The sequence below is a fragment of the Peromyscus eremicus genome, chromosome X (assembly GCF_949786415.1).
Source record: "Peromyscus eremicus chromosome X, PerEre_H2_v1, whole genome shotgun sequence".
Taxonomy (NCBI): domain Eukaryota; kingdom Metazoa; phylum Chordata; class Mammalia; order Rodentia; family Cricetidae; genus Peromyscus; species Peromyscus eremicus.
In genome coordinates, this window is record NC_081439.1 from 132510030 (window position 1) to 132522508 (window position 12479).

Consider the following 12479-nt stretch of genomic DNA (forward strand, 5'->3'; position numbering starts at 1 on the left):
AGAGCCCTGAGCCTGAGAAGAGCTAGAGGCAATAATCTTACCCAGTCAAGGTGAAGTTCCTGTGACATCTTAGTAAGAATAGTTTTTAAAGACTGGTTGGTACGCTCCACCCTTCCTGAGGATTGAGGACGGTATGGGATATGAAAATGCCAAGGAATGTTAAGAGCCTTAGCTAGTGTCTGAGAAATCTGAGAGGTGAACTCCGGGCCATTGTCAGACTGAAGAGAAGTAGGAACCCCAAACTGAGGAATAATTTCTCAGAGAAGGAGGTCTGCAACTGTCTGAGCCTGCTTATTAGAAACCGGATATGCCTCCACCCAATTTGAAAATGAGTCTACCATCACGAGGAGATATTTAACTTTCCTGATGGTGGGCATATGGGTAAAATTGAGCTGCCAGTCAGTCCCTGGAAGGGAACCTCTAGCCTGGTGGGTGGGAAAAGGCTGACTCCTGTACTTGGTATTGGGATCTGTTTTTTGGCAGATCTCACAAGAGGCAGTAATAGTTCTTAAGAACTGTAAGTCCTTAGAGGTGGGCTGCAGGTGAGCTCTTACGAATTGAGACAGAGCAAGATTATTAGAATGAAAGGGCTGGTGTAGATAGGACAGAATTTGCCTAGTGTCAGGGGTTCCCTGTGAGGGTGTGAACTGTACTGTATGGATTCTCTGTGGTGGATAAGGTGAGACTTGGCCCTGGAGGGCTGCCTGGCTGCCTGGTCAGCCCAGTTGTTTTCCTTAGAGATGGGAGCTATCGGTCTGATGAGACCGGCAGTGAACAATTCCTATAGCCTTGGGGAGGTGGGAAGCCTCCAGCATGGCCATTATTTGGCCTGAGTTAGATATGGATCCCCCTTTTGCTGTGAAAAGGCCATGCTCCCTCCAAATAGCAGCATGGGACAGGAGGATATGAAAAGCATATTTGGAGTCTGTAAACATTTAGATTGTCCCTGTGCCAATTGGAAGGCACGGGTGAGAGCTATCAGCTCAGCCTGTTGGTTAGTGGTGTGTGTGGGTAATGCCTGTGCCTCTATCATCTCAGTATCTGACACTATGGCATAACCCGCTTTATGGGCCCCTTCATATAAAAAGGAGCTGCCATCTGTGTACCAGATATATGTAGCCTGAGGCAACGTGCCCTCCTGTATGTGTGAAGGGTGAGGTAACAGTTCCTCCAAGGTTTCAGTGCAGGAATGAGAAGGAGAATAGTCAGCATTAGGTTGAGGGAGGAGGCTTGAAATATTAAGAGGTGGACAAGTCCAAAAAGTAAGTGTGGCATCCACCTGGAGAGAAAGAACCTGGGAAGGAGGTAAAGTTTGTAAGCCTTTATAAGCTAAGAGATGGGACAGATTATGGTGAGAGAAGACAGTAATAGGTGACCCAAAGCTTAGCTTCTTTGATTCCTGAATAAGGAGCTCTGCAGCTGCTAAGGCATGGATGCAAGGTGCCCAGTCCTGACTGGTAAGGTCTAACTTCTTTGACAGATAGGCTACAGGTGCAAAAGAAGGTCCCAGCTGATGCCCTAGAGTTCCCAGGGCAAATCTCTCCTTCTCTGCTACATAGAGGGAGAAGGGACAGGTTAAGTCTGGAAGATGGAGTGCTGGAGCCTGAAGAAGAGCATGCTGGAGCTTCTGGAAAGATTTAGTGACAGGATGGAGGAGGGGCTCATGTGGTGAGCCCTGAGCTGCCTCATATAAAAGGTGAGCAAGGAGAGAAAAAGATGGAACACAAGACTGTAGGAAGCCAGCTATTCCTAGGAAAGACAGAACCTCTTGTTTAGTAGAAGGGACTATAAGAGACTGGATTAGATGCTTTCTGTCTACAGTAATAGCCTTGTGGGTTGGAGTAATAGTTAGACCCAAATAGGTGACCTGGGGAGTCAACAGCTGAACTTTAGAAGGAGATACCCTGTAACCTCAGCTGGATAAGAAATTTAGGAGAGCAGAGGTGTTAGTTTGGCTAATCTGTAAGGACGGACTACAGAGTAAAATGTCACCCACATACTGTATCAGTCTAGAGCCAGGGAGAGACAGAGAAAGCATATCAGAGGCCAGAGCCTGACCAAATAGGTGTGGACTGTCCCTGAATCCTTGTGGCAGAACAGTCCAGGTCAGCTGTGTGGACAGATGAATGTCAGGGTCAGTCCAGGTGAAAGCAAAGATATTTTGAGACTGAGGACTGAGAGGAATAGAAAAGAAGGCATCTTTGAGATCTAGAACAGAGAAGTGAGAGGTTCCCGAAGGGATAGTGGACAGGAGAGTATAATGGTTAGGCACTACAGGATGGAGGGGGACCACTGCAGTTAATGAGCCGGAGGTCTTGAACCAGGTGGTAGGTTCCATTAGACTTTTTAACTGCAAGTATGGGAGTGTTAAAAGGTAAAGAGGTGAAGATGTCAGAAAATGGAAAGCTCTCCCATGCTCATGGATAGGCAGGACTAACATAGTAAAAATGGCAATCTTACCAAAAGCAATCTACAGATTCAATGCAATCCCCATCAAAATACCAACACAATTCTTCACAGACCTGGAAAGAATAATGCTCAACTTCATATGGAAAAACAAAAAACCCAGGATAGCCAAAAGAATCCTGTACAATAACACAACCTCTGGAGGCATCACGATCCCTGACTTCAAGCTCTACTATAGAGCTACAGTAATAAAAACAGCTTGGTACTGGCATAAAAACCGACATGTGGACCAATGGAATCGAATTGAAGACCCTGACATTAATCCGCACACCTATGAACATATAATTTTTGACAAAGAAGCCAAAAGTGCACAATGGAAAAAAGAAAGCATCTTCAACAAATGGTGCTGGCAAAACTGGATATCAACATGTAGAAGGCTGCAAATAGATCCATATCTATCACTGTGCACAAAACTTAAGTCCAAGTGGATCAAGGACCTCAACATAAATCCAGCTACTCTGAACCTGCTAGAAGAGAAAGTAGGAAGTAGTCTTGAACGCATCGGCATAGGAGACCACTTCCTAAATAGAACACCAGTAGCACAGACACTGAGAGAAACAATCAATCAATGGGACCTCTTGAAACTGAGAAGCTTTTGTAGAGCAAAGGATACGGTCAACAAGGCAAAGCAACAGCCTACAGAATGGGAAAAGATCTTCACCAACCCCACATCTGACAGAGGACTGATATCCAGAATATATAAGGAACTCAAGAAATTAGACATCAAAATGCCCAACAGTCCAATTAAGAAATGGGCTATAGAACTAAACAGAGAATTCTCAACAGAGGAAACTCAAATGGCTGAAAGACATTTAAGGAATTGCTCAACATCCCTAATCATCAGGGAAATGCAAATCAAAACAACTCTGAGATACCACCTTAAGCCTGTCAAAATGGCTAAGATAAAAAACACTGAAGACACCTTATGCTGGAGAGGATGTGGAGCTAGGGGAACTCTCCTCCACTGCTGGTGGGAATGCAAGCTTGTACAACCACTTTGGAAATCAATATGGCGCTTTCTTAGAAAATTGGGAATCCATCTCCCCCAAGATCCAGCTATACCACTCTTGGGCATATACCCAAGGAATGCTCAACCACACCACAAGAGCACTTGTTCAGCTATGTTCATATTAACATTGTTTGTAATAGCCAGAACATGGAAACAACCTAGATGCCCTTCAACTGAAGAATGGATAAACAAAATGTGGTACATATACACAATGGAATACTACTCAGCAGAGAAAAACAATGACATCATGAGGTTTGCAGACAAATAGATGGATCTAGAAAAAATCATCCTGAGTGAGGTAACCCAGACTCAGAAATACAAACATGGTATGTACTCACTCATAGCAGGATACTAGATGTGGAACAAGGATGGCTGGACTGCTACTCACATCACCAGGGAGGCTACCTGGAAAACAGGACCCCAAGAAAGACACGGGGATCGCCCAATGACAGAGAAATGGAAGAGATCTACATGAACAGCCTGGACATGAATGGGGGTAGTGAAGGGCGAGGGTCGAGGGAAAGAGAGCTTGGGGGAGCGGGAGATCCCAGCTGGATCAACAACAGAGAGAGAGAACAAGGAATAGGAGACCATGGTAAATGAAGACCACATGAGAATAGGAAGAAGCAAAGTGCTAGAGAGGCCCACAGAAGTCCACAAAGATACCCCCACAACAGACTGCTGGCAATGGTCGAGAGACAGCCCAAACTGACCTACTCTGGTGATGGGATGGCCAAACACCCTAATTGTCGTGCTAGAAACCTCATCCAACTACTGAGGGATCTGGATGCAGAGATCCATGACTAGGCCCCGGGTGGATCTCTGGGAGTCCAATTAGCGAGAAAGAGGAGGGTTTATATGAGCGAGAATTGTTGAGACCAAGGTTGGATAAAGCACAGGGACAAATAGCCAAACGAACGGAAACACATGAAATATGAACTAATGGCTGAGGGGTCACCAACTGGATCAGGCCCTCTGAGTGGGTGAGACAGTTGATTGGCCTGATCTGTTTGGGAGGCATCCAGGCAGTGTGTAGCTAGAGTTTTCCTGCCTGGCCCACAGTCAGGGCAAATCTCTCTCACCTGCCAGTCCCACAGCCACTCAGACCCGACCAAGTAAACACAGAGACTTATATTGGTTACAAACTGTATGGCCGTGGCAGGCTTCTTGCTAACTGTTCTTACAGTTTAAATTAATCCATTTCCATTAATCTATGCCTTGCCACATGGCTCGTGGCTTACCGGCATCTTCACATGCTGTTTGTCATCGTGGCGGCTGGCAGTGTCTCTCTGACTCAGCCTTCCACTTCCCAGCTTTATTCTCCTCCTTGCCCCGCCTATACTTCCTGCCTAGCCAACGGCCAATCAGTGTTTTATTGATTAATTAGCAACACATTTGCCATACATCCCACAGCACTTCCCCCCCTTTTTTTTTTTTCAAAAAGGAAGGTTTTAACCTTAACAAAGTAAAATTACATATAATTTGGGAATTTGGGCGTAGCTTCTCTTACTACTTCCTGCTGGAGGGGGGCGCTGTATCTTATGGGGAAAACAAAGAAAATTTTAGAATTATGGAATAGTCTATGAGGCTGTATCGTCTGAGCCAGATGCCTTCAAACCATTCTGAATGTTGGATCATCTGGGCCATGGTGTCATTGGAGACCTTTCAGGTGGTCTTGGCTGGTCAAACCTGATGTATCTTAATCTTGAACAAATCCATAGCCTTTGGCTTTCTGTGGGAACAAAAGCAGAGTCTCCTTTCCAAAGCAACATATCCTTATATTCAAATTCTGAAGTCAAGGTACCTTTAAAATATACATTTTGGCATAACTCAACAGCTTTTACAATCAAATGTTTTTCTGCAGTTAAAAATCCCAAAGACAACACAATCCAGATTCTCTGTGTAATATTCATCTTTACGTGGCTTATTTTTTATACTACCTTTACTGTCTCTTTAATGACTTTATTTTTTAAAACTATGTATTTGTTTCTATAACTCTATATATCACCTTTTTTGTCTCTTTCAAGCCTACGTATCTTTTACACACATTGTAAACTATTACATCTGAATCTGTCTTATTGTGAATCTCTTGCCTTAAACTGTAGCTGCTGTGGCTGCTGGCTCCACCCACCTCAGCTTCCCAACATGGCTACGTTTACCACCAGCTCTGGGAGCTATCGTGGGTCTATGCTTTTATCCAAGCAGCGTGTAGCCCAAAAACCTCTTTTTTTGTTTTGTACCTGCAAAGGCTAAATCCACCATGCAGCTTAATGTGCCACTTGCAGAGGCTTCATTCCCGCCAAACTGCAGTACACCAGTAGCTCAAACCGACAGCTGCCGCTCATTTGAGAGAGACAATTAGGAACTGTTTTTAGCTCCGTTTTAGAACCTTTTTCTCAGTTTTTAGGTGGAAACTCTTGCCACCACGTTGGGCGCCATTTGTAGCTAGAGATCGGGATCAGCGAACGCGCGCTTGGTTCGAGGACGCTGGATGGTGGAGGTGGACAGAGGAGAGCTCCAGAGAACACCGCTGGACTGTGATACACCTTCCCCAGACCCCGCGACCTACCTATCCCTTAATTTGTAAGTTACGCCATTAAATAAATCTCCTTTTAACTACATGGAGTGGCCTAAATAATTTCACCAAAATCCTTTTGATCTCATGGTTTCTGCATTAGAAAGATCTTCTGCAATTCAGTATTGCAAAGGAAGTGATTGATGTGCTGGTGGATTAGGCAGGCTTGGAGAGGGTAGTTTCTTAGGGGAGAGATGATAAGATTTGATAATGGGTAGGAAGTGGCATTGAGAGAAAGAAATGAAGGACAACACCAAGGTGTAAAAAGATTATTTTTAATGTGCACGTATGTGTGTCTGTATATGTGCACATGCATGCAGGTGCCTATAGAGGTGAGAGGAAGGCACTAGGTCCCCTGGATCTGGAGTTACAGGCATATGTGAACTGCTTGACATGGGTGCTGGAACCCAACTCAGTTCCCTACTAGAGTAGTATTCACACTTAACTGCTGAGCCATCTTGTAAGCCCTAATACCTATACTGAACTCTAATATCTGCACTAAGATGGACTCACGGTGAGAAGCAAGTTTTAGGTGAACAGTTTACTGTGGACATGTTTTGTAGAGATTCCTGCTAGGTAGTCCAGTGGGGCTACCAAGCTGAGATGTGGATCTATGAACTAGCAGTTCTAAGGAGACATTATAAAGCTGGGGAGAGAAATCATAGTGATTTCAAGAAAGACCTTATTTGATGCTGTTGATCTAGAGGTCATCATGAGGACCTAGGCTTCTTGTGTGAGCAAATAAGATGGAAATAATGGGCTGGGCACACCTTTAATCCCAGCACTTGGGAGGCAGAGACAGGCAGATCTCTGTGAGTTCGAGGCCAGCCTGGGCTACAGAGTGAGTTCTAGGAAAGGTGTCAAAACTACACAGAGAAACTCTGTTTCAAAAAACCAAAAACCAAAAAAAAAAAAAAAATAGATGGTAATGATGGGATTGAGAAACAGATGTGACAGGGTGAGGAGAAGTGTTTGGAGCTTGTGATATTTACATGAGAATGCTGAGTAATCACAGGAAATGGCCTTGAATCCTTCTCCTCTGTAATAACCCAAGAATAACCTCTGCAGACTCATCCCCCACTTTCTCCTTCCACCTCCCTCTTCCCTCTTCTCTCCTTCTCTGTGAACCTAGGTGTAATACAGTGGGGCAAGCACTCTGTAGCTCAGCCTAGCCCAACCCTGCCTATCTTCCTTGGGTTTCAGAGGTTTGTTTCTGTTGTCTTGTTTTTTGTTTTTTGAGCTGGCCTAAGCTGGCCTAGATTCCAGGCTTGAGCCACCAAACCTGGCATTATTTCAGGTTGAATATTCAACACATGTACACAGGGTGAAGATCCAGGAAGTGAATCAGTGAAAACCCAGAAGGGTCACACCTTAGGAACAGCTAAACTGACTGTTGGTAAAAGCTTCCTAGACTTGCCCTACCAAAGCTTAGCAACAGACCTTAAGAGAGGATCATGTGCATCTATCACTGACTGCCAAAGTCCAATATTCTTCAGGAAGACAACAAATCCAGACATTCAAACCACAGAAGAGTCATGAATGTCTAGAATGTAATAAAGAACTACCATATATTCAAATATCCTTAGCTAGAAGAAATACAGGCTAAGTGAGACAGAATTTCAAAATATAAAATTAAAAGAATATGGAGTGTCAGTATAGAGCCACACACTAATCCCAGCACTCAGGAGGTAACAAGGTAAGAGAATCAGGAATTCAAGGCAGCCTTGGCCACATAGTGGATTCAAGGCTAGCCAGGTCTTTATGAAACCATGCCATAAAAACCCCAAATGAGCTGGGTATTGGTGGCCCACGCCTTTAATCCCAGCACTCGGGAGGCAGAGCCAGGCAGATCTGTGTGAGTTCAAGGCCAGCCTGGTTTACCAAGTGAGATCCAGGACAGACACCAAAACTACACAGAGAAACCTTGTCTCAAAAAACAAAAAAACAAAACAAAACAAACAAACAAAAAAAGATGCCAGCCACCAAGCCTGATAATTTCACAGGACCCACATGGTAGAAGGAAAAGAACTGACTCATGCAAATTAAATTATCCTCTGGCATCCATATATGTATGCGGTGGCACACAAGCAAACACACACACACACATAATAAATAAATACATAGGTAAAATAAAATAAAAGGGATGTAAGATGAATTGCTAAACGATCTTATTAATAAAAAAAACCCCAGAGCCAGATATTGGGGTTAAAGCCGAGAGATCAGAGGAACAGAACAAGCCACAGCCACAAGTTCTTACCACTAGGAAATCCTCAGCCCAAGAGAACTACTTCCTGTATACTCACTCCTATATACCTTTCTGTACCCTGCCATCTTACTTCCTCTCTCCACCCAGCTACATCACTTCCTCTCTCCACCCAGCTATATCAGGAGCTGAGTGTGATGGTGCATACTGGAAATCAGAAATTGGTAACACAGAGTATAAAAATCCTTCTTTTAAAAGGATTTCTTAGAAGCTGGGCAATGGTGGCATATGCCTTTAATCCCAACATTTGGAGGCAGGCAGATCTCCATGAGTTCAAGGCTGGCCTAGTACAGACAGAGTTCCAGGACAGCCAAGGCTACACACAGAGAAACTCTGTCTTAAAAAAAAATTAACAAGAACCTGGTGTAATGATGCACATCTTTAATCCCAGTACTCAGGAGGCAGAGGCAGGTGGATCGTTGTATGTTTGAGGTCAGTCTGGTCTACATATTGAGTTCCAAGACAGCCAGAGCTACATAGTGAGACCCTGTCTGTAGTTTTTTTCTTTGGGGCCCACCACCCAGCTCCCAAGTAAATACACGGAGACTTATTCTTACTTATGAATGTCTGGCCTTAGCTTGGCTTGTTTCTAGCCAACTTTTCTAACTTAAATTATCCCATTTCTCTTTAACTACATTTTACCACTGGGCTTTTATCTTTCTCTATTTCTGTATACCTTTCTTTAATTCTTACTCTATGGCTTGCTGTGTAGCTGGGTGGCTGGCCCCCAGAGTCCTCCTCCTTCTCTCGCTCCTTGATCTCCCTCTCCCCAGATTTCTCTTCCTATTTATTCTTTCTGCCTGGCAGCAACACCTATCCCCCTTTCCTACCTAGCTATTGGCCATTCAGCTCTTTATTAGACCAATCAGGTGTTTTAGACAGGCAAAGTAACACAGCTTCACAGAGTTAAACAAATGCAACATAAAGGAATGCAACACATCTTTGCATCATTAAGCAAATGCTCCACAGCACAAACAAATGTAACACATCTTAAAATAATATTCCACAACACCTGTCTCAAAAAATTATGTGTTTGTGATTGTCTTTGGGTATCTGCATGTGTATGCCAGTCCTCATTGAGGAAAGAGGCATCCCATGAATCTGGAGTTACAAGCATTTGTGAGCTACCAGATGTGAGTGCTGGGAACTGAATTTGGGTTCCCTGCAAGAGCAGTATACTCTATTAACTGCTGAACCAGTTCCTTATCACCCAGTATAAAATTCATTCTTAGGACTGGAGAGTTCGTTCAGTAGTTAAGAGGACCTGGGTTTGAGTCTGAGCACCCATATGGTAGCTAATAACTGTCTATAACTCCAGTTCCAGGGGAATCTGGTGCCCTCCTCAGGCCTCTGAGGGCACTGCATGCCCATGGCCCATCCATATACATGCATCCATATACCCATCCATATACCCATACATATAAAACAAATTTTTAAAAGTTTAAAAAATAAAATTTATTCTTTCTGGGTGGTGAAGCATGCCTATGATTCCAGAAGTTGGAAGGATGAGGCAGGGGAATAAAGAGTTTGAGGTCAGGTCTGGAGAGTTGTTTCAGCAGTTAAGAACATTTGTTCAACCCCCACCACCCACATGACAGCTCACAACTGTCTGTAACTCCAGTCCCACGGGATGTGATGCCCTCTTCTGACCTCCAAGAGTACCAGGCTTGTATGTGGTACACATATATAAATGCAGAAAAACCAATCATGTACATAAAATAATAAAACAAGCTGGGCGGTTGTGGCACATGACTTTAATCCCAGCACTCAGGAGGCAGAGGCAGGTAATCTCAGTGAGTTTGAGGCTAGCCTGGTCTACAGAGTGAGTTCCAGGACAGCCAGAGCTGTTATACAGAGAAACTCTGTCTCAAAAAAACTAAACTAAAACAAAACATAAATTAAAAAGAACCTGGTATAATGATGCACACCTTTAATCCCAGCACTTGGGAGGCAGAGGTAGGTGGATCTCTGTGAGTTCAAGGTCAGTCTGGTCTACAGAGTGAGTTCAAGGACAGCCAGGGCTATATAGTAAGACCCTCTATCAAAACAAGACAAAATAAAAACACAAGAATAAATAAATAAATAAGAAAGGCCAGATGGGATGGAGAGATTGCTCAGTGCATAAAGCACTTTCTGTGAAAGTGTGAGGACTGGAGTTTGGATCCTCAGAATCCACAGGAATGCCTGTCAGACATGGCAGCCCAACTGGAATCCTAGTGCAAAGATGGGATCCCTGGGGCAAGTTAGTTAGCTAGACTAGCTGAATTGGCAAGTTCTCTGTTCAAATAAACTCTATCTCAATATATAAGGTGGAACATGCTTGAGGAAGACACCTGATGTTGGAGCCCATTTTTCCTAGTGGCTTTACCCAGCAGGTCTGAATAAAGAGTTCCTAGCACTCACATCCAATGGCTCACAACCTCCTTTAACTCCAGCTCCATAGGCTCTAATGCCCTCTGCTGGCCTTCTTGGGCCCCTGCACACATGAGGCTTACACACACACACACACACACACACACACACACACACACACCAAACAAACAAATAAATAAAAGAACAGCTGGACCTGTTGACAAACACCTGTAATTCCAGAAGATGGGACTGTGAAGCTGGGGGATCACTGGAAGTTCAAGGCCAGCCTGAGCCACAGTGTGAGGCAACGTGGGAAAAAAAGCCAGTTGTGGTGGCACAAGCCCATAATAATTCCAATATTGGGAGGATGAGGCAGAAGGGTGGTCAGTACGAGGTCACACTGTATCAAAGGGGAAAGAAAGGGGAAAAAAAGAGGAAAAAGAAAACAAGGGGATTAGAATCCCAGATTCAGGGTCAGAGTGGCTTGTTGAGGAAGGAGCTAGGTGAAAATGGCTATAAATTGCAGTACTCCAAGCTTTGTGCTGGGTATTTGTTCATTATTAGCCTTCCAGTTTATAGATCATTGGGGAAAGAGCCCTGAATTAGGTGCTTTTGATAGGCCAGTCCAAGTAAAATCTTGCAACCGCAGCAGGTGGCCCAAGGCTCCCGGAGGAGGAGCTGGCTTGCTCTCCAGGACCAAGGGGGTGTGGCGCGGCCTCGCGCGGATTCCAGGATTGCTGGAAGCAGCAAGAGAGGAGCTGGGAGTGTAGAGAGGCGAGCGCCTAGGACTCAGCCATTGAGCGAAGGAGGTAATTTCTCAGGAAGAGATCCCCAGTAGTCCATGGGCGGCTCGTGCTGTGCACTAGAGTCCTGGGCTTCAGGGACCAGCGGCTTCACTCCCATGCGCTCTGCCTCTCAGGCCCTGGACCCTCCCTGGGAGTCCCCTCCTGGTGTGGTGGTACAGTCCAGGTTTAAAAGGCCCAGGCGGCCTCGGGCCAGCCCAGTGTGTGGGCGACGGCGGTTGCAGTTATCGCGGCGCGCGGGTTTGCGTGGCCACGCGAGTGGGGCTGCTGTAGGGCACGGGGGCACATCCACGTGGCCAGGAGTGGCCACCCCGAGTCAGCCGCGTTGGAGGGGCAGGTAGGTGGCTGCCATCCTTACAACTCATGTGCCAGTAGTCTGATGGATGTCTGAGATTCAGACAGCCTGGGGGTCCAGATGGTTTCAGGGGTCAGGCTCTGTCCCTGCCTCTTGAGGTTCACCAGGCACTAGGTCCCCTGAGCAGGAAGAGACAGCCAACTCGATTGATTGTAGCCCCATTGCCTGATACGACCGTTTTGTAGAGGAGCAGCAGCAGCTCTGAGCATTGCTGTAGCCTCTGCATTGACTAAGGTCTCCACGGGTCTGCCCAGGGGTGCCCCCGATGGGGGCAGGGCTGGCTGGGTTGGTAGCACAGTGAGGAGCATTGTGGGAGAGCGGTCTGTGGACCCACATATCTGTATGGAGCTTTCCTCATTATCGTGCTCTTTGCTGGCAGGGCTGTAGCAGAGGGGCTGGGTGCGTCTGTGATGCCTGAGGTTGCCACTTAGAGGTGGGGGCTGGGGTGGGGTCTTGTGCTGCAAATCACGACTTTCCAGGTCTCCTTCCCAATCTGTCCTTGGCGGGTTTCTAAAATTGGCTTTCTGTAGAGTGTAAAAGAGGTGAGGGCAGGATGCAGCTGCTTTTCTCTTTCGCCTTCCATTCTTCTTCTGGTTGTTGCATGAGGGGTCCGGGATGCAGACCTGACAAAAGAACCCCAGAGAGCTAATCAATTT